Source organism: Rousettus aegyptiacus, unplaced genomic scaffold (assembly GCF_014176215.1).
Source record: "Rousettus aegyptiacus isolate mRouAeg1 unplaced genomic scaffold, mRouAeg1.p scaffold_m13_p_2, whole genome shotgun sequence".
In the NCBI taxonomy this organism is placed as follows: Eukaryota; Metazoa; Chordata; class Mammalia; order Chiroptera; family Pteropodidae; genus Rousettus; species Rousettus aegyptiacus.
Genome location: NW_023416295.1, coordinates 171,729,376 through 171,756,638, shown reverse-complemented (window position 1 = coordinate 171,756,638; position 27,263 = coordinate 171,729,376). Strand labels below are relative to the sequence as shown.

At 37.9% G+C, this 27,263-nt stretch overlaps 1 long non-coding RNA gene across 1 annotated transcript in view; it reads left to right on the top strand.

Moving 5' to 3' along the window:
* LOC118613801 overlaps window positions 1-27,263 on the top strand; it is a 64,479-nt gene that overhangs the window by 8,518 nt on the left and 28,698 nt on the right. The window contains exon 3 of the long non-coding RNA XR_004955888.1: window positions 26,634-26,695. This is a non-coding gene — a long non-coding RNA (uncharacterized LOC118613801). The remainder of the gene's footprint in view (window positions 1-26,633; window positions 26,696-27,263) is intronic.

The following is a 27,263-nucleotide window of genomic DNA, read 5'->3' as shown; positions in this document are numbered from 1 at the left end:
GGACATATGGGGAGGAACTGAATTATCTGGCTTCAGAGCAAGGGCTGGAGGGGCAGTTTTCTCCCAGACAGAAGTGCTGGCAGAAGCCATCCTTCCCTAGTTGATCCTTTCCCTCACCCTGCCTGTATGCACAGGCAGGTACCATATTTGAGTCTCTTACAACCTAGTTAACATTGTTTGCTCCACCCCGGGGATTCCTGAGACCCTGCCCCACCCAGATTGTGGGCTCACCCAAGCCTCTTCTAGTGTTTTTTCCATACATGTGGCCTGTCTTGGCTCATGCCGCAGACTTTCCTAAAATCTCTCCAAGATTCACAAACACAGATAAGCAGCATCTGGCCTCAGAGTGCCCCATACCTCTTGCTAAACAGCCCGAAGACCCACACTAGCAGCAGCCAGCCTCAGTTCACAGCTTAACCTTTCCCAGGCACCTCCAAGCCCAGCACAAATGGCAACCATCTGCAGATCACTTTGTAGCTCTTACCAAGAGGTCCCCAGGCAGGGCACAGGCAGCAGCTGTCATTGGCTTGCACCAAAGCCCCTCCCAAGAGGTTCCAGAACCAACACACCAACATCACCATCTTTAGACCACACCAGACAGCCCTCCAGCCACTTCCACAAATGACACACCCAAAGAGCAGACTTGGCAAACTCTAGATCTTTGCTAAAGCGACTCCTACTCTATAGGGTCAGCGCCTACACAACAGTTCCTCCCTCCACTGTCCTCAACTAGTCCTCATAACCAGTCAGCCTGAGGTTCAATCACACCCACTGATATGCCGACAGCAATTAAGTCTCAACTACAGCAAGAGGGCGCATACAACCTATACAGGGGACACACCTGGAATATCTGGCTCAGCGACCACGGAGCCCGTGCCACTGGGCCCGACAGGACTTCTATATAAGGTTGCTCTCCAAGACCAGGGGCATAGCAGCTCTACCTCATACATAGAAACAAACACAGGGAGGCAGCCAAAATGGGGAGATAAACATGTCCCAAATGAAAGAACAGAATAAAACACACAAAAAACAAACGGAGGCAAGCAATCTACCAGATGCAGAGTTTAAAACACTGGTTTTAAGTATGCTCGATCTCAGTGAGAACTTCAGCAGAGAGATAGGAAACATAAAAATGGAGATAGAAAACATAAAAAAGAACCAGTCAGAAATGAATATAGTAACTGAAATGAATATATTAGAGGGAAACAACAGTAGATTAGATGAAGCAGAGAATCAAATTAGCGATTTGGAAGATAGTATAGTAGAAAACACAATCAGAACAGCAGAAAGAAAAAAGAATCCAAAAAATTGAGGATAGTTTAAGGGGCCTCTGGGACAGTGTCAGGTGTACCAACATTAGCGTCATAAGGGTACCAGAAGGAGAAGAGAGCAAGGAGTTGAAAGCCTATTTGAAGAAATAATGATGGAAAACTTTCCTAATGTGGTGAAGGAAATAGACATACAATCCCAGGAAGCTCAGAGTCCCAGATAAGATGAACCTAAAGAGGCCCACACCAAGACAAAATACTAAAGGTTAAAGACAAGAGAGAATTCTAAAAGCAGCAAGAGAAAAGCAGTTAGTTACCTACTACGGAGCTCCCATAAGAGTGTCAGCTGATTAATTTCTCAACAGAAACTTTACAGGCCAGAAGACATTTGCATGAAATATTCAAAGTGATGAAGATTAAGGACCTGCAACCAAGAGTACTCTACCCAGCAAAGCTATCATTTAGAATGAAGGACAGATAAAGAGTTTTGCAAGACAAGAAAAAGCTAAAAGAGTTCATCGTCACCAAATTAGTATTATAAGAATGTTAAAGGGACTTCTGTAAGAAGAAAAAAGGTAAATATGAATAATAAAATGGCAACTGCATATCAGCAATTACTTTAAATGTAAATGGAGTAAATACTCTTAATCAAAAGACATTGGGTGGCTGAATGGTTAAGAAAACAAGACCCTTACATATGCTGTCTACAAGAGACTTCAGATAAAACATACATATAGACCGAAAGTAAAGGGATAGAAGATGCTTCATGAAAAGGGGAAAGAAAAAAAAAGCTGGAGTAGCAATACTTGTACTAGACAAAGTAGACTTTAAAACAAAGGCTATAACAAGAGACAAAGAAGTACCCAGCAGTTCCACTAACTCGAAAAGACACATTTATATGTTCATTGCAGCATTATTTGCAGTAGCCAAGATAAGGAAGTAACCTAAGTACCCATCAATAGATGAGTAAGTAGATAAAGAAGAGGTAGTGCATATGTACAATAGAATATTACTCAGGCATAAAAAAAAGAATGAAATCTTGCCATCTGCAAAAACATAGATGGACATAGAGGGAATTTTGTTAAGTGAAATAAGTCAGACACAGACAAATACCATATGATTTCACTTATATTTGCAATCTAAAAAACAAATGAACAGACAAAACAAACTCATACGGAGAACATTTTGATGGTTGCCAGATGGGAAGGAGTGTTGAGGGGATGGGTGAAAAGGGGGAAGGGATTAAGAAGTACAAATTTGTAGCTACAAAGTAGTCATGGGGGTATAAAGTATAGCAAAGGGAATATAGTCAGTAATGTTGCGATAACTACATATGGTGTCAGATGAGTACTAGATCTATTGAGGTGATCACTTTGTAAGTTATATAAATATCTAGTCACTGTGTTGTACACTTAAAAATAATATAATATTGTATGTCAGCTGTAATCGAAAAATAAATTATTAAAAAGATTGAAGGTAGGTATAGGGGAAGGCAATGAATAGACTGAGTAATAACTTCCAGAAAGAGAGCAGAGCAATATTCAGAGTAAATTATCCTACTATAAAATCATAGTACTCTGTACTTTCTAACCCTGTCTAAACTGGTGTCCAGCCCTAAATTCTACCAAAACAGTTTTCAGGAGGCCACCACTAACTCTATGTTGCTGAGCCAATGGGTTATCTCTGGCTTAGTAAAATGGTAACTCTTCTAGTAATTCAGCAAGAACCTTGGAGTCATCTTCTCTTTCTTTCCCACTTGATAGCCAGTCCATCAGCAAATCCTGTTTGCTATGTCTTCTAAATATATCCGTAATCTGATCACTTCTCACAACCTGCACCACAATCACCTTGTCTGAGCCAGTCTATATTAGTTTTAGTTTCCTGTGGCTGCTGTAACAAATTACCACATAGTTGGTGGCTTAAAACAACCCATATTTATTCTCTTAACAATTCTGAAGGCCAGATGTCTGAAAGCAGTTTCACAAGGTCAAAATCAAAGTGTGGGCAGTCCTTCCAGAGGCTTTGGGGAGGGTGTTTCTTGTGTCTTTCAGCTTCTGGCGGCTGCCGGCATTGCTTGGCTTGTTGCAGTATCACTTTAGTCTTCAAGGCCAACGTCTTCAGATCTCTGCACATTTTCTCCTCTGTTTGTCAAATCTCTCTCCGCCTCCCTTTTATAAAGACATGATTATATTTAGGGCTCACCAAGTTAATCTCCCCATTTTAAGATTCTTAATCACATTTACAACCTCTCCCCACCCCCCACTTTTTTGTCATGTAAGGTAACATTCATAGGTTCCAGGGATTAGATTGTTGATGTGGATATCTTTTAGGGTGCCATTTTTCAGTCTACCACCATCTGCCCCTTGGCCCTCAAAGATTCACATCTGTCCTACATGCAGAATATATTCATCCTATTCCAACATTCTCAAAAGTCTCAACCCATTGCAGCATCAACTCAAGCCAAGATCTCAGCTAAATATCAATTCAAAAATCCCAAATATCGTCATATAAATCATCTAAATCAGATATAGTTGAGTACTGGGTATGATCCATCCTGGGGCAGAATTCCTTTCCATCTGTAGACCTGTAAAACTGGAAAACAAGTTATATGTTTCTAAAAGACAGTGATGGGACAAGCAAAGGCATTCCATTTCCAGAAATGAAAAAATGCGAGGAATAAGTGTGTCACTGGTCCCAAGCAATTTCAAAGTTCAGCAGGGAACATTTTACTAGGTTTCAGAGTCTGAGAGTAATCTGTGGCTCGAGACTCTGCCCTCTGGGCCTGCGGCTTTGTCTTTTGTTCCTATGACTCTGGCTTCTGGGCTCAAGGCTCAGGTGATATCTCCCTCCCTCTCTCCCTTCCCTCTCCTCTCCCTCCCTCTCTCTCCCTCCCTCCTTCCCTCCCTCTCTTTCGCCCTCCCTCTCTCGGTATAATTGAGATATAACATTATATTAGTTTCAGATATACAGCATAATTATGTGGTATTTGTATATGCTGCAAAATGATTATCTTAATAAGTCTAGTTAACATCTGTCATTATAGTTATAAATTTTTTTTCTTGTGATGAGAACTTTTAAGATTTACACTCTTAGCAACTTTCAAATATGCAGTACGGTATCAACTATACTTACCATGCTGTGCATTACATTTCCATGACTTATTTATTTTATGAATGGAAATTTGTACCTTTTGACACTCTTCACCATTTCGCCTACCTCCCCACCCTCAATTCTGGTAACCACCAATTCATTTTCTTTATGAGTTCAGTTTTTTTAGGTTCCACATTTAATGAGATCATACAGTATTTGTCTTTCTCTGACTTATTTCACTTTGCATAATGCCCGCAAAGTCTATTCATGTTGTCGCAAATAGTTTATTTTTTATATGGCTGAATAATACTCCATTTTGTGTGTGTGTGTGACATTTTCTTTATCCATTTATCTAATGGTGGACACTTAGGTGTTTTCATGTCCGGCTGTTATAAATAATACTGCAATGAACATGGAGGGGGCATACATTTTTTTCAAATTAATGTTTTCATTTTCTTTGGATAAATACCCAGAGTGGAATTGCTGGATCATATGGTAGTTCTATTTTTAATTTTTTGAGGAATCTTAATATCGTTTTCCATAGTGGTGGCACCAGTTTACATTCTCACCAACAGCACTGAGTTTCTTTTTCTCCATGTCCTCGCCAACACTTGTTTTTATTGTCTTTTTGATAATAGCAATTCAAATAGGTGTGTGGTGATAGCTTGTAGTTTTGATTTGCATTTCCCTGAAGATTAGTGATGTTAAGCATCTTTTCATGTGCCTGTTGGCCATCTGTAGGTATTTTCTGGAAAAATGTCTATTTAGAGCCTGTGCACATTTTAAAATCAAATTGTTTTTTTGGCTATTGTATGAGGTCTTTATATATATTTTGGATATGAGCCTCTTATCAGATACATGATTTGAGAATATGAGAAAACATGAGAAATATTTTCTGCAGTTTATTAGGTTGCCTTTTCATTCTGTGGATGGTTTCCTTTGCTGTGCAGAAGCTTTTTTGTTTGATGTAGCCCCATTTGTTTATTTTTACTTTTGTTGCCTTTGCTTTTCGTATCTATCCTTAACTTTTCTTGCAGGATAGCAGTTTTCTTGTAGCTGAGCAGTTTTATTAGCCTTTTCTTACCAGTAGAATTTTAGTAGTCTAGTAGTGTTCCTTTATTTTATTTTATTTTTTCCTGACCCTTTGAGGTCAGATTGGCAGTGTTTCTACTGATATTCTCAGAAACCTTTTGAGTCTCATGTGTATGTCTCAGAGATTCTTGTCATTAGACAAGAGGGTCCTCCATAGATCTTTCCTGGATGATGAAGTCATATCTATTCCTAGCTTCTGTTTTGATGGTTGGTTCAGGGGATCTCTGAGTCATATGTGTAATTCTTTAGCACTAGTAAAAGGTGGGCGGTCCATCCACACTATTGGCTTTCTGTCCACAGCAGTGCTTTCTTAATGTATCTCCTTATTTTAGTGGTGTGTGTGTGAGTGTGTGTGTGCGTGTGTGTGTGCGTGCGCGCTGGGGTGGGGGGCGGTGGCGGGAGCAGTAGAGGGGGGAGAGAGAGTGTGCACTAGGTAAGTTGAGAATGTTCTCAAATCAAGTCCTGTTTTTTTTTTTTTTAAACATTCTGTGCATCAATTTATCTTTCCTCTTGCATTTTGTTGTGAGAGGAAGAAGAACCCAGGCTACACCTTAAGCATGTTTCTTGGAAATCACCTTAGCTAAAAAGCTCATCACTAATAAATTCCACTTTTCACACAACTGTAGGATACAATTAGCTAAGTTTTTTTTTTTTTTGCCACTGTATAAAAAGAATTGTCTTTCCTTCATTTCCATGAACAGTCTTCATTCCTTCTGAGTCCTCACCAGAAGCTCTTTTAATGTTCATATTTTCACCATTCTGTTTATGATGACATTTATTCTGTAAAACGGTATAGGCATTTCTCACGTTCATCCATGCTCTCACCAGGAGTACCTTTAATGTCCATGTTTTCACTGAAAATCTGTTTACGGCAACCTAGGCTTCCTCTGTTGTGCCGCAAATTCTTCCAGTCTTTACCCATTATCCAATTTCAAAGCCACTTCCATGTTTTTAAGTATTTGTTACAGCAACACCCTACTTCCACATACCAAAATTTGTATCAGTTAGGGTTCAGCCAGGGAAACAGAACCAGTAGGAGAGATATATTAAGGGATTTATTGCAAAGATTTATTCCTTACATGATTATGAGGGCTGGTTAGGCAAGTTTGATATCTACAGGCTAGGCTGTCATGAAGGACAGATTGGAACTCTCAGCAGGAGATGAAGGTGCGATTCATAGGTGGAATTTCTTCTTGGAAACCTCAATTTTTGCTATTAAGGGTTTTTTTTTTTTTTTTAAGTGATCGAATCAGCTCTGCCTAGATCATCTAGGATAATCTCCTTAAAGTCAGTTGGTTATCATATCTGCAAAATTTCTTCACAGCAGCACTTAGATTAGTGTTCAAATAACTGGGGATTGCAGCCTAACCAAGTCGGAAATATAGTGGACCGGCACACTGTCATTATCTCCTGCATTATTGCAGGAGCTTCCTTTGAACTGGACTCCCTGCTTCTGTCCTTGATTTCTTAGGGTCTGCTCTCCACATACATTATAGATCTTATGATCTGCTTCCCAGAGTCAGTTTCATGATCTACTAACTCCCCCTGGCTTACTCTGCTGCCATCTCACTGGGTTCCTTGCTGTTCCTGGATCATTCCAGGTCTTTGTGCTTGCTGTTTCTCCTGCCTGAAATACTCCCTGCCTGGATCTTCACACGGTTTTACTTCCTCACTTTTTCTAGATGTTTGCTCAGATTGTCTTCTTATTAGGGAGACCATCATATATAAAAAAAGCCATTTTACTCCTCCATCCCAGGCATTCCCTGTTTCCCTTATCCTGTTTCACTTTCTCTGAAGGACTTAATTACCACTTGACATGTATTTGTTATCTGTCTCCTCCCACTAGGCAATAATCTCTACAAAGGCAGGGACTTTGTTTCGTTTATTGCTGTATCCTCAGCATCAATAGTACTTGTTATGTAGTAGGTGCTTAATAAATGTTTTGAAAGAATTATGAAATGAAGAAATGGACATTTCCATTCTTTTTACTTTACCTTCAGGTGGTATTTAACATAGTTGATCATTTTCTTTATTGAACCATTTTATATTCTTGGTAAGACATTAGTCTTAATTTTTCATCTTAATACCTTGTTTATCCCCACAATCTCTCCTGTCATTCTGTACTTAGGAATGAATTTAATGAAAGATGTTAGACTTTTACACTGAAAGTCAGAAAACATTGCAGAGAAATTAAAAAAGACCTACATAAGTAGAGATATACCATGTTCATTATTTGAAAGACCCTATAATGTTAAGCTTTCCCATCTTCCCAAAATAATCTAAATATTGTGTTCACAATCAAAATCTCAGCAGATTTTTGTAGCAATTGACATGCTGCATCTAAAAGTTACATGGAAATTCAAAGGACCTAGAATAGCCAAAGCAATTTAGGAGCAGAGAACAAACTTGGAATTAAATTACCTGCTTTCAAGACCTTACAAAACTAGAGTAATCAAGACAGTATGGTATTGGTGTAAAAATAGACGAATCATTGGAGCATGATAGAGAGTACTGAAATAAACACATGTATGGCCAATTGATGTTTCAACCAAGGCTGAAATGAAATCCTAATTCAATAGGACAAAGGATAGTCTTGTCAACAAATGTTGCCTGAACAATTAGATATTTGTATGTAAAGAAATTAATTGCATTCTGTATCACGTATCTTACATACTACATAAAAATTATTTTGAAGTGGCTCATAGACCTAAACATATAAACTAAAAGCATAAAACTTAGAGAAGAAATTGTAAGAGAAAATCTTTGCGACCTTGGGGTAGGCAAAGATTTTTTAGGACACAAAAAGCACTAACCAGAGCAGAAAAAATCGATAAATTTGGACCTTATCAAAAGTAAAATTGTCTGTTCTTCAGAAGACACTAAGAAAATGAAAAGGTAGACCACAGACTGGGAAGAAATACATATACACACACCACGCACACACAGATTTATATCCAGAATATGTTAAAAAAGACATTAAAACTCAATAACATGACAAGTGGTCCAGTTAAAAATGAGCAAAAGATTTGAATAGACACATCACAGAATAAAGTATATTTGAATGTCCAAAAATATGAAAAGATACCCAACATCATCAGTCACCAGGGAAATATAAATTGAAACCACAGTGAGATACCACTTCATACTCACTAGAATAACTAAAATTTATTGTTATTTTTTTAAAAAGCAGTACAGTATTTATTATATTTTCAAAAATATCTGTCATTAAGTGTATTTATATTTTCCCCAAATCACCTGAAGAACTCTCATGTGTGTGTTTGAGCTTTCATGGAAATAGACTATATGGTTCTAAATAAAAATGTATATCGTTTAAAAATATTTTGCAAGCAGGAGATTTCCATGCCAACAGTTTTTTCCATCTGTAGTTAATTCAAAGCCGGCATTGCAAATGTACTGGAAACTTCCATCTGTGTTCACACATCGACCATTTTTACAAAGAACCCCATTCTAGATACGCTCATCAATATCTGGGTTTTAGGAAAAGTAAGGTTCCTAGAATAGCTAAAATTTTTTTTAAAATGGAAAATTCCAAGTATTGGTGAGGATGTGAAACAATTGGGATTTATGTATGTAGCTGGCGGGAGCGTGAAGTGGTACAACCACCTTGGAAAACATTTGGTCATTTTCTCATAAACACATACTTATACAACCCGGCAGTCCTGCTCCTTGGTGTGTGTTACTAAGGGAAATGAAAACATGTTCACAAAAAGACCACATGAATGTTCATAGCAGCTTTATTCATAGTAGCCAAAATATTGGAAACAACCCAGATACTGACAATAGGTGGATAAACAGTGAATTATCGATACACGCAGCAATGGGAATGAATCTCAGAAACATGTTGAGCGAAAGAGTGAGGCAGGAAAGAACTTAGTCTATGATTTCATTTATATTGAAGTTCTAGAATAGGTAAAACTATATAGTAATAGAAATTAGATCAGTGGTCACCTGGGACTGGAGTTCGGGATGTGTGGAGATTGACTCTAAAAGGACATGAAACGTGGTTGGGAATGGTTTTTTCTTGATTGGGGGTATTGACTACACAAAAATGTACTTTTGTCAGAACTCACTGAACTCATTGAAAGTGTACATTTTATGATAAGCAAATTATACCTCAGAGTTGATTTAAAATACTGTATGAGTCAACCCTGTGGACTAAAGGTGTTTGCATGCCAACTTTGGTTGTGGTCAGTTTCTGATAGTTGATCTGTACACCCTCACACGTGCATACTACAGGAATGCCCGGCCCATAATAGGTCTTCAAATTCCTATTGAATAAGTGGATGATAATGTGCCTTCTTGCAGCTCCATCGCAAGAAAATATTCCATGCTTCGTCCTCCTGCAGTTTTTTAACTCCAGTCATTTTATGGAGATAATTTGTTTGACTTCTCCTGGCAGTGGTACCTTGAGTACAAATTGGGTCATTCGCTCTTTCAAGTAGTTACTGAGCATCTACCATGTGTAAAACCCTGTCTAAATAAAGTACTTGCTAATTGTGAGGAATTACACCAATGGCAGTTGATTATATATATGAAATTTACATTTGACTTATAAAAGTAAAGGCTGGGTAAGCTCTTCTTGCTTAGAATCTTTCAGCTACCATTTCTTTGTCTTGTTGTATTTGCTATCTGGAAAAGTAGCAGACTTAATAACAGACTCTATATAATAACTTCTCAGATGAGAGGAAGCAAACGTTTCAGAATATCATTCCAGTGTAGTTATAGAAATGGTAGATTTCTCTTTTTCCAGTTAAAGGGTATGAAGGAGGAGTGGAGTGACAATTTGGTTGCTGGAAGCAAATTGCTTCTTGGTCTTGTAGTCAGTCTGTAGCTGTATGCTGTCTTCATCAGACAGGGTTATGGTTAATGGATACTTTAATGGGTCACCAAGCAGAATTATTACATGTTTTATCAACCAGAACTTTAAAAAGCACTGGTTATCATTTTGTGCTGATCGTTGTTACTTCCTGACTTTGATCAGGCTGCCCTGAATTCTCCGAATGGCCTTCTTCCTCCCATTTGTAAACTCTGTCCTTGTCCATTTTAAAGTTAGCCTAGAGCCTCCTTTACAGAACAGGTCTCCTTGATTAATACCACCTCAAACTTGTTTTCAGACTCTCCTTTTCCTGTAGTGCCATTTTTTTCCACCAAGACCTTTCTTCCTATTAATGTCATAGTTCATTGAGGGGTAGGTAGTAGATGCACTTAATGGATACTGTTTTCTTTCCATGTATCTAATATAAGACCTGTACCAAGTGGGTATAGTAAATAAAGAAGATTGATGGTACGTTCTAGACTGAAGGTGAATAACATGGTTTAGAGTCCATAATAGATGAAAGTGCAATACTTTAGGTAACTGTGGACCTAGGTCCTTTCTCCACCTTTTTTTGGCACATGCCCCTGAAAAGAAGCCAGGGAGATTAAGAACTGCTTCTATCTGATAATAGCTCAGAAATTTAAGAGGAGACAGTTCCCACAGCAGCAATCTGAGTCCAGTAAGGGAGCTTAATGAGGTGCCTTTACCTGTACAATAGTCTGAGTTCGTCTCTGTGCTGAGATATCAGAAGAACTGACTGAAAAATTCAACAGGATAATGGGAACTAGAAAAAAAGAAGTGGGCATTGGAATTGCATGTGCGTGTAATCTTGATAGTTTATTTTCATTTGGAAAGGCCTATTATCATCATTGACAAGTTTCCCTAATTACAACTGTTTCTACTTATGCCCGTGCTAGAATTAATATCATACTAAAGACACTAATTTATCTGCCTCTCAGAATATACTTTTTCAAATACCTGTTATCTTTGATGCGTTCAGAATGTTTAGTCATTTCACTATCTAAAATTATAGTATGTACTTTCATTTTACATTCCTATCAACAATGTGTAAGAATTTCAGTTTCTCCACATTTTTACCAGTGCTTATTTTCTGTCATTTTTTTCTTGATAGTAGCCATCCTAATGAAGGTGAGGTGGTAGTGTTTTACATTTTTAGTGTTTTCGTATAAGATTAGTAGCATAATGTTGTGTCCGTAATTACCACATTACTATATCCTCCCCCCCGCCCCCCGGTAACATTTACCTGTCATACCCGAAGTGCTTATTTTTTGCTTGTTTACCATAAACTCCATAAAGGCAGGGACTGTGTCCATCTCTATCATTAATAAAACCTAGGGCTGAGACAGTATCTGACTTGTTTAACAAAGGTGTTTGATGGATGAATGACTAGAAAGTAGAGAGGCATAGTGTAGAAGTTGAAACCAAGGACTTTGACATTAGACAGACAGTTTGAATCTTGGTTTCCTCATAAAATGTGTTTGAGAATGCCTCCTTCATAGGATCCAGTGAGATTAAATGAGATCACAAATATGTAAAATCCTAGTATAGCACTTGGCACATTATAATTAACTGTTAAGTGGCAGTTATTGTTATTGTTATTAGAGGTCATTTGGCTCATGGGCATCATCAGTAGGCTTGGGGCTTAAAAAACCTCATTCTGTCACTAATAAGCTATGTAATATAGAACAAGTTGTCTAATTTCTTTGGTCTGAGTTTTTTCTTCAGTAAAGTAAGAGGATTAAATTAGATGACTCCTGAGGGCCCTTCTACGATTTTCAATTGGTCCTTGTAGTTGTTACTATATTCACCCAGCAATCATTACCACTTCATACCATCTCAACTTTAATTACAGTAGGAGACTGTTAATTCCAGAGTCTGAATCTCAGAAACATCTAAATGATAGACTCGATTTAAAATAATTTTTTTTTAAAAAAGTTAATTCCATTTCAAAAGTTATACCATTGCAATAGTTGAAGAATAATTTGCCCTAGTGTGAGGTGTTAAGTAATGATTTAATCTGCCAAGTTGTGAGTGACCACTCAGTGATCGTAGAAATGGAGGATTGCAGGTTGCATTGTAGGTAGCAGTGATAGTTTGGTGGTTCGCTGAGTTGTGTTGTACTCAGCTATTGGGGAAACTTGCTTGAAAATACATTTCTGTCTACTTGCTATGCTGGTGATTAAGGGGGAAATAAAACAATCCTTAAGAGAAGACTTCTGATTTCTGAGATGTGGCTGGTTGTGTCCCTGTTGTTAGCAGTTGTGGGACCAGATATGCAAACTCAGTTTGGCAGGGTTTGAGTGAAAGAGCATTTCATTGCTTTTTCCAACTAAGTTGGATGATATGGCTCCATCTAGCACAGTTTTTTGTTTTTGTTTTTGTACAAGTAACTTGGAGCATCGAGTGGAATAAACTAGTTTTTATTAAGTATCAGCTTTATGCTGGCCACCATTAGGTGCTTTCATGTTATGCTATCTATTTGGTTTTATTCGTTGACAGGATAGTTGTTTTTGCATGTTTGGGCTGCTCAGTGTCACCACCCTAAAATCACTTACAGACATCTCTGGACTTGAGAATGGTCCTTGCACATGAGTTCCAGAGCTTTTGTTAGGGAGTCACAGCTGCTAGCCCCAAGAAAGTATATACTGCCAGCATGGAGAAGCTCCTTTGGCTTCATTAAAAGCAAATAACTTAACTCTGAGAGCTTTTGCTACCTACCGAACTCGCTTATCTCTTCAGAAGTGCTTTCTTCTGGTCTGTCTCGAAGTAGGAATCCAAGCACTTTCCTACTGAAAAATATTACGGTTGATGATGATACCTTCAAATGAAACACACATGCATACACACACATACAGTGTATCAATTTATTTATCAGTACATTGGTCATGTGGAAGAATTTCTATAATTTAGATCTTATTCTTAACATTTGTTTAATAGAAAGAGTATGGGCCATGAATGCCACTTAATAGTTGTATGACTTTGAGCTAGTGTCAATTTCTCTTTGTCCTGTGTCCTCATCAGTAAGATGGGGGTATACTTATCTTGTAGAAATGTTTTCAAATTAAGTGAAATAATGTAGATAAAGCTCATGGATATTCCACGGATGCCGATACTGTTTCTTGTTCCTCCTTTCATTCCCTTATTCAAATAAGTGAGTACACTGTCTTTGAACATAACTGTGTGCTCTTATTAGCATTTCTTAGCCATGTGCCCAGGGATTGACAGTGGAATTTATTTTTCTTATCAGTTACAAATGTTATTAGGAATTTATTTGTGTTCCTACTTTTGAATGAGGAAACTTTTTTTTTTTTTTTTTTTTTTTAAAGCAGAATTAAATGGGTGTGCATTAGGCAGCTTCTTGAGATAATTTGGACAGGAAAATTTAAGTTGCTTTCATAGTGGAGTTTTCCCCTGGAACATACTTGGCCATGAGAAGAAAGGTTATGCAATCACATTCCTTGTAGGATGTTCAGTGAAGTTTATTGTCTCCTAAAACACCTGAGGAAGTCCTCTACTCCCTTCCTTTCAGCCAAAAAGCTGATTGTGGAATAGGAGATGAGTAAATGAAAATTAATCTGACTTGGGCAATTGGAGAATGAGAAGAATGCTAACCCCCAGGCATATGGGCTTGTTTCAGCTTCCCAGAGAGCTCCTCAGAGGTCATGACCCATTGGTTGTAAGCATAAGAAACAAAAAAACTGTAGATGAAGCCTGCACTAAGTATGGCAATTTAAAGGATTCTAGATTGGTTATGAAATGCAAATATGATTTTCACTGGCCAAAATCAATTTTAGTGTTTGATTTTATTCATCTGAAATTCTTCTTGGTAAAAATAATTATTCTCTTTCGATCCATTCTCTCCTGAGTAGCAGGAATGTTCTTAAAAACAAACTGAGTCATGTCACTTCTATGCTTAAAACCCTCATTTTCAGTCATTTCCCATTGCACTTAAAATCCACATTTTTTTCTGTGACCTACATTGTAAGCTTGCTTTATCTATGCTGATCTCACCTGGTCTGGAATCCCTTTTCTCTTCCTTCAGTCAGCTACATTATCATCCCTTGGTCTTCATTGTTAACCTCTCCGTATCACCACGTCTAAAAGTAGATAATTTCTGCCTATAAATTTCCTTCAATGTTTCTTTTATATCTTAGAGAAGTTTGTAATTAGTTTTCTGCCTGACGGCTTGCTTACTTGTTTTTATCTTCTTATGCTCCAAGATTATAAACTCCACAAGATCAGAGAGCACGTTTTATCCATTTTGTCTAGCACATGCTGGCATATGGTAGATATTTAATAAATATTTGTTGAATGAATGACAGTTTGACAATTTCAGCTTTATAGGAAAATGGATATTTTAGTTCATAAAGGAATAGTCATTTACTTGCTGGTTTGACAAGTCTATAACATGATAAAGGTCAATGTGAGCAAAAAAGAAATGATTTGTTTCTTTGGATCGAGTTTTTCAGAATTAACTTAGATGGTACCTGGGAAGCTTTTCCTGATTGGCGAGAATTGGATTAGGTGTCGCTCTTGTGTGGTTTACAACACCATGTGTTTGCCTTTTTTATAAAACAGATTCCCTACTCACTTACTGAGGGACAGAGAATTTAGTTTATCATCGTATCCTCAGTATTCAGTTCGGTGCCTGGAACATGGCAGTTGTGTTCAATAAATATTTGTTTAGTGAGAAATAAGTGTTAGAATCAAGATATATCATGATAGATCATGACATAAGTTAAAAACAAAACAACTTAAGTCTTTATTATGGGCTATTTCAAAGACACATAAAGAGAATCATAAAATGAACTACCACGTGGACCTGTCACCCAGCTTCCATAATTATCCACACATAACCAATCTTGTTTAACCTTGCTAACTTCTTCCTCTTCAATATTTTAAATCCCAGACATTATATTTCATCTGTAAATACTTCAGAAAGGTATAGTCAATTTAAGAACTAGTTAACTCTTGGAAAAACCCAACACAAAAATTCCGTTTGTCTCCTTGAATCTAATTGTAGATGCCAGCTGGTGAATTTCCATGTGCTAAATCACTCCCAAGGCCTGACTCACTATGGAAAGCATATACTCCATTGTAATTGCTGAGATAGCAGCAGTTTGCTGGAATATGTGATCATGGTGAAGTACGTTTCTACTGGATAGAGAGAGATTACCATTAAGTAAAAACTTTCATGTCAGAGATAGATTTTTCCCTTTGGAGATGTATAAAGACAGATAACACTTTTTGACACTACATTACAAGCCTTAAGATTTTCTCTGGAAAATTAAAATGAAATATAGTTTGTGGATTAATGGAGTAAGTTCCCATAATGTTTTGTGACTGAATTCTCGAGAGTCATAATTAACAGTAAAATGAAAAGAGTGCCAGAAGACTCAGAGCTAGAAAGACTCTTAAGCATTGAGAGGTGGAGGGTTTAGAACTTGGGCCAGAGGAAAAGTCACATGGCATTGGAAGTGGTTCTGGTTAGTTTTATTGTAGAAGTTATTATAACCTAGATCTCTGTAAATAGCCTAGGTTAAATAAAATTTTCTTTAGGTTGGGAAGAGAAGGTACTATATTTTCTTCTAGCAAATATTATAAAGGATTAAATACTGTCCCGTACCACTTAGAGTTTGGCACTGTGTGTGAATGATAGAACTAGAACGTTTTCTTGTGATAGATATAGATATCTATATCTATATCTATAAATCTATCTATATCTATCTCAAGAAAACATTGTTTTATATATATATATATATATATATATATATAGAGAGAGAGAGAGATATATATAGAAGAGAAACGAAGGGGGGATGGAAATGATCATAGCTACCTTTCACTATTTTCTTTAACCAGCTGCATAAGAGAACAAGATCCTGATTTTAAGGGGCTGCAAGTCCCAGCCGTGCAAGGACAGTAGTCTTGCTTTCTCCTTAGCCTAATTCACTGCATGAGTCTTCTGTATGTAAGACTAGTAGGAGATGGTGGATGTGGTGATTCCAAGTTAATTCTTGGGAATTTATTTTGAAAATCTCTTTTATTTCTACCTCTATACTCCCATAACCCTTAGTTAATTCCTTTATCAAAGTACTTAGCACAAAATGCCTTGAATAGGAATTTTGTCATAATCATCTGTGTATCCTTAGCATTTAGCACATGGTCATTTGGAAAATATTAGTAGACACATGATGATACCTTTCCAACCTTGAGATGGTGTGGTTTTGCTATTTCTCCAGTGACCTTGACCCCGAATGTGGGAATGGTGCTAGTCCTGGGTCTTCTTCCTTCAAGAAGTTGTTCTTAGGCTCTGGGCCATTCTCTTCTTTTGGGACCTTCCAGGGAACAGGGGAGAACAATTTGTGTTTAGGAAGAGAGGAATATGTCAGACTGAAGTTGATCATGTTAGGACTACGGAATCCTTCCGTTGCTGTCAGGGTGAAGAATTCAGTGTTGGTAACAGCTGCCAGGAACTCATTCTATTTTTTTATTCTATCTCATTTACTGAGACTTGGCCCCATACTTATTACTGTGAGAGAGAATGGATTTCAGTCTTATCTTCAAGTTTTAAAGGATGTGGTCAGCCTTGGAATTAATCAGCATCAAACTATGTGATGAGTATTTCTATTTTCATGTCTGTTGTAACTGCTGAAATTAATTTGTTATAAATCTGTAGCGTCTAGGTCAGATGAAACCTGTGCTTTATCATCTATTACAGGATAGTAAATGAAAATGTTAAACGCCATTATTTCATCGATCTGACCCTATTTACCTGTTGGAAAAGTTGGAAAGCCAACTGTCTCAAACAGCATAAACAAAACTAAAAGTAAACTATTCATTTACTCCTTTACATCCACCCCGCGCCCCCAGGACTTATTCGACAGCAGCTCTGCTCTTTTAGTTGCTCTGGTCAAAACTTTGGACTCTTACTCTTTTTCTCATACCCCATATCCAGTCTGCCAGGAAGACTTACAGGATCTACCTTTAAAATATATCCTAAATCAACTACTTCTCACCATCTCTGCTGCTACCATTGGCCTGTCCTCTCTTGCCTGGATTATTGTACCTCCTAACTGATCTCCTATCCTTTCCTTTATTCTCAGCACAGCAGCCTGAATCATTCTTTTTATACCTAAGTCAGATCATGTCACTCCTCTGTTTAAAAACAGTGACTCCCCATTCCACTCTGAGTAAAGCCTGTGAGGCCTTATATTGTCTGGTCTTCCGTTAGCCTCTCTGACCTCACCTACTGTGTTCCCCTTGCTCACTCTGCTGCTGCCACACTGGTTTTCTTGCTGTTCCTTGAACGTGATAGTCCTGCTTCTGCCTTGGCTTTTCCCTTTGTCTGGAATGCTCTTCCTGTAGATATCCGCCTGGCTAACTTTCTCATGACTGTCAAATCTTTAATCCAGTGTCACTTTCTCAGTGAGGCTACCCTAATCATCTTACTAAAAAATTATAACTCCTCTGCCCCCAATACTGATATACACTTTATTCTGACCTACCTTTTCTTTCTTTCTAAAACATTATACTTTAAGATCTATATAGTTTATTTACTATATTATTATTTACCCCTCCCTGTTAGAATTTAAACTGTATGAGGGTAGGGATCTGCGTCTTGGTCACTGATGTATCTCATGCACCTATAGGCCTGGCAGATACTAGGACTTCACTAAATAATTGTTGAAGAAATGAACTGTGAGCTATTGAACTGTTTCTTTTGCTTAAATCCTTGCTTTTGAGGTACCTAGGGTCAGTACCAACAAAGCAATTTATATATTCGAGTATATCACCAGTAACATCTTTTCATGGTCATCCTGCAAGATAGGTGGTGGTATCCAACTATTTTTTGGGTAAGGAAACTGAGGCTCAGAGAAGCTAAGTAACTTAGCTCATGATCATATGGTTAATAAAGGTAGGAGCCGAGATATAAATCCAGATCTGACTCCAAAGCAAACACTTCTCTGCTGCCATATTATCTCCTTAAACTATTCATTCAGCAAATGTTTATTAAGTGCCTGCCATGTTCTAGGCACTGTTGACAGCTGAATAACAATTTATCGTGGGTTACTAATAAAAGTATTTTTAATTTTATCATCTTTGTTGTGTTCTTGAGACGTGAGAACTTTAATGTGTTTATCTGTAAGCTCTGCCTAAATGCAGATAGACTTAGACACAAAAATTCCGATGGTGTAGCATATGATCTCACTTATATGTGGACTCTAACGAACAAAATAAATGAGCAAACAAAATGAAAAGAGACTCAATATAAATAACAAACTAGTGATTGCCAGATTGGAGCAGGGGTTGTGGGACTGAGTGAAAAAGGTGAAGGGATTAAGAAGTACAAATTGATATTTACAACGTAGTCACAGGGGTGTGAAGTATAGCATAGGGAATATAGTCAATATCGTAATAATTATATAGTGCCAGATGGGTACTAGACTAATTGGGGCTTCACTTTGTAAATGATATAAATGTCTAACCACTATGCTCTACAACAGAAACTAATATAAAATAATATCGATGTCAACTCTTGATTGGAAAAGTAAAATTAAAAAAAAAAAGAATGCCGATGGTAAACTTTGGTTATCCAAAGACCAGCTTTCTGTTATTTTCAGGCATCCAAAAGAGTGCTAAACCCAAAATCAAGAAATATAAAATTGCCTTAGATTGTCAAGAAAGAACTTTTGAGCCTTGTCGACAATTCCTGAGAAGACTTAAGTGCCAAAAGTGCTGTGAGTGGTCGTTGTTTCTTCTGGAAGTTGAAGATGTTGATGAAACTATCAGTGGCTGGTTACAAATAGATTAGTGTTATTTGAGGAGAAAGCCAAAAAGCATAGGTGAGAGGAAATGTTAGGAAAGCAGAAGAGGCAGAGTGAAGTACAGTGGGAGTCACAGCAGACAAGAATTGAAATGGCTCGTGCACTGAAGGAATGGCAGAATCTCGAGAACCGTGACCAAGAGGTGGAGGTGGACCAGTGCCACAGGAGCACCTCCACGTACGAAATGCTTTGAAGCCATAGACATAAGAACCCTTTCCTTCGAATGCAAATGAGAACCACATGAGATACCACTTCACACTTGCTGGGATGGCTATTATCAAAAAAAGCGCGAGGAGGAGAAACTGGAACCCTTGTGTATCACTGGTATAAAATGGTACAGTCACTGTGGAAAACAGCTTTGTGGTTCCTCAAAAAGGTAAACATTGCCATAGGCTCCAGCAATTCCACTTCTAAGAATATACTCAAAAGAATTGGAAGAAGAGACTTACCCAGATACTTGTGCACCAGTGTTCATGGTAGCGTTATTCACAATAGCCAAAAGGTAGAAACTACCCAAGTGTCCCACCACTGCGAAATGGATAAACAGAATGTGGTATATGTGCTCGCTTCGGTAGCACGTAAATAAAACGTGGTATACACATACAGTAAAATGTTATTCAGCCTTAAAAAGGAAAAGAATTTTGATACATGCTTCAACATGAATGAACCTTGAAAACATTATGCTAAGTGAAAGAAGTTAGAAATAACAGGACAAATATTGTGTGATTCCACTTAAAGTATCTAGAATAGGCAAATTCATAGACAGAAAGTAGAATAGATGTTACCGGGAGCTGGGGTGGGGACAGGAAATGGGGGATTGCTGTCTAGTGGGTACAGAGTTTCTGTTTGGGATGATGAAAATTTTGGAAGTGGATAGTGGTGGTTCCACACATTGTGAATGTGCTTAGTGCCATGGAATGGTACACTTAAAAATGCTTGAAATGGTTGTTGCAAACAAGGAAAGCGGCTACCAAAAACACCCTTGAACGCATCTGTGTCCTTGCATAGTGCCAGGTTTATTGAGTGGACCCATCTCATAAACCAGTCAGGTTCTCATGCAGGTCGACAGGGAACCCACAGAGAGGGGAGGTACAGAGTCTCATGGGGCAGAGTGAAGGGATGGATGCTAGCTAGTCTTAGTGTCTCTGCAGTGACCTCTGTTGACTGGCAGCACGGACAGCTGCATGTGGGTCCCAAGCCAGCGGCTGTGATGGGCAGGAGGTCCGTGTTTTCCGCCCTTAGTGCACACATCCGTGATACTCTGGCATCAGGCTTGAGCATCGTCTGGCTAAGGTGTTCAGCTAATATGGACCTTACAAGGTGGGATCCTTATGCTTATTGGCTCCTGCAGCTGGGGGCTTATTCAGGACAGTCAGGGCTGACGTTTCTGTGCTTCCACTTATACCCTAAGGGCGTTCCCATTATGTACCAGTTGACAGTACTGTCATGGCTCCCATGGAATCCATTTTGTAATGTCTAAAAACTCCTCATTTCTTTGTTTTATACAGTGGTGAATTTTATGTAATATATATTTTACTCCCCCTCCCTCCTTACACACAAAAGAACTCTCTCTTTTGGGTGTAGCTGTGTATGCCCATGAGAGTTTATATAGGAAGGGCACAAATGTGCCTTCCCATACTGAAGGCAGGTCTCCCGTGCAGTTGCTCAGATTTCAGTGATGGTGAAGATGTGTTCCCTCGTGCAATAAAGAGCTACGTCATTCAGCTCCTTCTTCTGCAGCCACATTTGTGAGCATGGGAGAGTGATTCAGCCATTAAGAAAAGCTCAAATTACAAGAATCTTGAAATCATATGATAGAGACCTACTTTTCACTATACACCTTTTAAAAAAAATATTTAAATTAGTTTCAAGTATACAGTACATTGATTAGACATCTATATAGTTCATAAAATGATTCCCCCAATTGTTCCCTCCCTCCGCTGGCCCTTCACCTAGCCATAGTAATGCTCACTGCATTCCCTCTGCCATGCCCCCATCCCTGTGACCATCCGTAACCTACTAATTTGTACTTCTTTAATCCTTTACCCTATTCTCCCAGTCCCCCAACCCCACTCCCCTCTGTCCGTCACCAGATCGTCTACTATATTTGTGAGCGTTTTTGATTAGTTTGTTCTTTTTGTTCCTTAGGTCCTGCATATTAATGAAATCATATGGTATTTATCTTTCTCTGACTTATTTCACTCTGCATAATAACCTCTAGGCCATCCATGTGGTTGCAAATGGTAGGATTTCATTTTTTTTAATGGCTGAGTAATATTCCATTGTATATATGAACCATAACTTCTTTATCCAATCATCTGTTGATGGGCATTTAGGGTGCTTCCATAACTTGGCTGCTGTAAATTGTGCTGCCGTGAATATTGGAGTGCATAGATCTTTACAAATTATTGTTTTGGTTTTCTTTGGATAAATACCTAGAAGTGCAATTGCTGGGTCAAAAGGTATATCCATTTTTAATTTTTTGAGAAATCTCCATACTGTTTTCCATAGCAGCTATACCAATTTGCAATCCCAGTAACAATGTATGAGAGTTCCCTTTTCTCTGCATCCTCGCCAACACTTGTTTTTTGATTTATTGATGATAGCCATTCTGACAGGTGTGAGGTGATATATCCTTTTTTTGTTTTTAGGTGAGGCAACCCTTGGTTGACCTCACAGATTGCAAGGACCTTGTCAGTTTACAATCCCTTATTTTTTTTATTTTTATTTTTTACGCCTACAGCACCTGGCCTTCATAGGTGATCTCCCATCCAAGTTCTGACCAGGTCCAACCCTGCTTAGCTTCTGAGATCAGACAGGATTGGACTTGTTTAGGGTGGAATGGCCATAGACTCATTGTGGTTTTAATTTGCATTTCTCCGATAGTTAGGGACCTTGAGGATCTTTTCATGTCTATTAGCCATCTGTATTTCCTCTTTGGAGAAGTATCTATACAGGTCTTCTGCCCATTTTTTAATTGGATTGTTCATTTTTTGTTGTTGAGTCGTATAAGTTCTTTATGTATTTTGGATATGAACCCCTTATCAGATGTATCATTAGCGAATATCTTCTCCCAAACAGTCGGTTGTCTTTGTTTTGTTGATAGTTTCCTTTGCTGTACAAAAACTTTTTAGTTTGATGTAGTCTCGTTTGTTTATTTTTTCTTTTGTTACCCTTGCCTGAGGAGATATATATGAAAAGAAATTCCTGTTAGTAATATCAGCGAGTTTACTGCACTAGATACCTTTTTACTGTTTGATTTTTTAAAGCCATGGTTATGTATTACTTATTTTGAAAATTTGAAATAGTTTATTATAAGAAAAAACAAGGAATAATTGAAAATGTTCATTTTATTCTGTTTAAGAAAACGAAAATGCACACATTTAAGACTTGCTTCAGTGGTGTTCAAGTCAGATTTGAGGTCTAAAGAGCCTCCTCTCTTAGAACGCTGATTGACAAATGAGCTCCTTCTCCCGTTATTCCACTTATACTAGAGGCTTTGCTGTGGTTTGCTTTCCACTCATCTCTGAAAATAACCACTTTCCAGTGTTAGGAGAATTACATGAGAGAATAGATGTTCAAATACTTGAAAACTATAAAGTGGACTTTGCTTTGCAGTTTGAACAAGTGATAGCTATATCTGCCTGTCTGGAGCCATGACATCTGAGTTTTAATACACAGTGAAATGGGAGATGCTTCCATGGCTGTTATGGAGTACTGGCATGGAGGGCAATACTGGGAACTTTGATAGAGTTTGAAACTCATGAGTGGAAGGTTTGAGATATTAGGTTTTTTATGTTCTAATGCTTCACCAAGCATTTTAGGTTGAATGCTGCCGCTGAGTTGACCAGCAGGGCTGGCATGTGTACCTCCTTTCCTCCTTTCCTCTAGTATATATGGTATTGTTTCCTTTTTCCCCTTGTCATCTTAATCAAATGTTATGTAAAGTATTCTTGAAAATCTCTGTGCAAGTTAAATCGATAATCAGAAAGGAAAGGGTTTTGTTGGATGTGGAAGGCAGCAGAGTATTATTGCTCCTTGCAGGTTTCTAGTCTCTTTCAGAGGAGGTTGTAGACAAGTTTGGGAACACAGTGGTCTTTGACTCTCCTTTTGAGACTTTCTAATAGCTCCAGCCAGTACCATCACTTTGAGGGGACTATGTGGACTGACATTTCTGACTCCCCTCCTTTCTCCAGGGGACCCAGTCCACTTAATGCTATCTCTTTGAAAGTGAAAGAAAGAGCAAATAAAGGAATCAGGCAAAATGAGATTAAGATTTTTCTTGAAGGTGTTCAGTTTGAGGAGGTATGTAACCATACCCTGTTGAGGCTGATTGCTTAAAAACCACAGTTGATTCATTCATTTAATTGGGAATTGTTTTTTCTCCTCCTTTTTTATTATCAGAGTCAAACCTTTATATAGATTTTCTTTTCTCTCCTTTAATTCCATTTTTTTTGTTACTTTTATCCTTTCCATCTCTTTCCCCCAGAAAATGAGACAATAGCATTCTTTCAGAAATGCTTGTTTGAAAGAAGACCGTGAATTAAATGAAATTGCTGTGTGTGTGTGTGTGTGTGAAGTTAATTTTTTTAGAGGATAAGAATAATGTCATCTTAGATTGTTAAAATTATTCCCATCCCCTTGGGAATGTAAGAAAAACTTTTTAAAGCTAAACTTCCAGCAAAGATTCTATGTGAACATATATTGAGTCAAAAGCATTGAAAATAACTGGAATAATTTTCTACTGCTCAAGTTTTTAAGGGACAGCATTTCTAAATCTTCAGGGCAAATGTATCTAATTGTAAAATTCTTTTTAGTTAGGGAATGAATGTAGGTATTCAAACTTTTCTTCTGTAATTTAAAAAACATTTTCAATTTCAAGAAAAAGCAGTATGTTTAGTAGTATATAGTAGGATAAGCACAATGGGCTAGTAATCAGATTTGGGCCTAGTGTTTCTGTTATCACCATCGAACTCTTTCTGCAGTGTTTCCCAACTGAAAATGAAGGGATTGGTTGTGTGAGCTTCCGAGGTTTATAAAAATTTAGTCATTCCAGGTTTTATTGGCATTTCTCTAAAAGCCAGTAAAATAAAAGATTAAAAGAACTTTGCTTATAATATTGTTCACATAAAAATATAATTCATTTCAGTATAAAGTAAGCTAGACTTGGATTCTAAATGGGTTTAGTCAGTGGATGACTAAAACAACCTTTTTATAAGATGGTCTCATGTGAAAATCAGTTTCAAAATACATTCTCTGACAACTTAGAACTAAAAACCCAGGATCTCATTTTGAGATTAATAATTGTAAGAAATCTATCAGTAGCTTGTATCTTATTGCTGTTCAGATATTTTAAAAAGTAACTCATTATTTAGGATTTGGCTTTTTCTGTTATGGTGTGCATTGAAATACTCTTGCTTTAGTCATTCTCCCGTGACTAAGTTCCTTTTCCTGAGAATAAAGGATTGAGCTCATACCTTTGCATAATGATCTAGAGTATTTTAGCATGTTCAAACCTGGCTGACTCGATTAATATGTGGATAGACTAACACGTTAGAACATTTTTTAAGTTCCAAGCCACAAATTGTGTTTTAAATGAATGTAGGCATGTATAAAATTAATACTTAAGCCTCGAAAAGCACAGACATTGAAATGCCCGTTGCCCTGGGTGACATTTTCAGGAAGGCTCTTGCTTGCCTCTCCATTAAGCAGTGCCAAGAGCAGAGTCAGAAGAGGGTTTGCTCCTTTGGCTCTCTGCTACCTTCTGCTTTCAGCAAGGAGAAAGGCTGCTGTTTTACTTCTTAACCTCCTACCGTATGGAAAGTTTCTATAAATAAACCTTGGATTTATGATTGGATTTCTAAATTTGTAACCTCAACAATCCATGACTAAAAGCCAAGATAAATACCTACTTAAACATACATATTGCATACAGAGCTGTGGGACCATTTCAGTGAGAAAGGTCACCAGCATAATACCGAAATTATCAATTCAGTAAATTTATCCTACCTCAATTGCAATGGATGAGGACCTTGTTGTCAAGCAAAACCTAGTCAGTTGGTAGTTTTTAGTGAATCGACTTTGATTTTTTGGGGGGCATTAAATGTTGGTATAATTATATAGCAGACATATTCATGAAAATGTAAAATTGTATTAGATTTTGATAAACTGAATTGTTTAAATGTACTAAAGGAGCTGACTTTTTAGAAGAATCCTGTCATTATTTTGTATATTTGAGTCAGTTGGGCCTTAAGTTAACAAGTACATAACAGGAAGCTATTATGTGCCGGGCGCTGTGCTAGGTCTTGGGGGATATCAAGTTGTATAAAAGATTTTTCCTGTTCAGACAAGTGGAGAAAGAAAAAGGAAACCTGGAGACAATAAAATATTTTACCACTCTAATGGAGAAATGGACAAATGCCATGTGGAGAAGCACTGGGTAGGTTAACTCTTGGGGAATTGGAAAAGGCTTTAGAAAGACGTTTCAGTTGGATCTTAAATAATAATGAGAGTTACTTAAAACAGTGACTGTACTTTATCGAGTGCTTACAGTATACAAGGATTAATGTAACCCACCAGGGAAAAGGAGGAAGAACATTCCAGGCAGTAGGAGAAACACTGGGACTATCAAAGGTTGTACATCCTTAAAGTAAGGAGTTTGGTATGGCCAAGCAGAAGAGGGAGGGAGATTGGTGGCCAGGACAAAGGCTGGTCAGAATGGATGGGATCAGACTGTACGGGGCCTCAGTCACCATGTTCCTGCCACAACACGTTTTTGTTCTCATTTCCTTGCCTGAAGAGCCTTTCTCCTTACTTTGCTTGCGTAACCTATTTTTAAAGGTTCAGGTTTAGGGCACCTCTTATCAGAAGCTTTCCTCTCCTTTTCCCAAAGGTTAATGATTTTTTTTACTGAATCATTGCATAAAAAAAGTGTACCTCATAATATAGGGCATTCCGTTTCTTGAACCATTTCTCGTAGTTTAGTCTGATTTCCCCAATTGGTTTCTGAACTCCTAAAGGGCAGAAAATAGATCCTCTTTAGCACCTGGTATTGTGGGACTCAAGAAATGCATGAGTGGATGGACATGGAACACCTACCGAATTGAGACAGTCCAGCTACAATGTTTGAGATTGTCTACATTTATTTAAAAGGCATTTCTTAACACCAGCAAGAGCAATTTTCAGAGGTATAGGTCAGTCGTCATTTGGATGTAAAATGAGTTAGTAAGAGTATCTCATAGGATTATTGTGAAGATTAAATTAATTAGCACATTTAAGCATTTATAACAGTGCCTAGCGTATAGCAAGTGTTACCTATTATATAACCCTACCTATCTGGGCCTTTTTGCCAGTGACAGAGTTCAAGTATTGTGGTGGGCATGAGAGGATAGAAAGATAAGAAAGAAATAGCTTCTTACCTTGGAAACCAAATACCCTTTAGGAACTGGAAGAACTGCTGCTTCTGTTGCATGAACTTTTATTTTTCTGTTTGTGTTTTAGTGATCGAAGGGTATGGTTGGCATGGAATTGAATTTCATCTGTCTGAGGGAATTGTAAACAAGGTAGGTTCCAGGTTTATTCACTCCTTCCTGCCTAAGGTGTTGGTTAGTGTTTTCAGTTTTACTGAACTAGAATAGATCAGATTTGATTATTTTTTTAGGGAAATACTCTTCATGGCCCCATGGTTTATCTAATATTGTGGACTACGTCTAGTATCTTATTGGGATGTATTAAATACCAAACACATGGCACAACCAGTTTTAAATTTTGGCGGTCATAGAACAGAACCAGGATGCCGCGTCCAGCAAGCGGTAAATCCTGCCACATCCAGCATGGCTCTGGAGAATGTACCTGAGTGGGAACCGTGGGAGATGAAGAAAAGAAAGAAGACAGAAAGCTGGGATCAGGAAGTCCCAGTGGAGCAGTGGTGTAGTTTTATTTTTGCAAGTTGCTTTTATACAAGAGCATATAATTAATTGCTGGCTAAGATTATCTTCACCCAGCCCACACCCTGCTATGATCTTCTGCAGTTTCCTCTGCTCAGAGCAGCACTACATTGTTCCCCAATCAGTTCATACTTTTCCATTCTTAGGAGGCTTCCTTGAGGCGAGGCACCCTTGGTTGACCTCA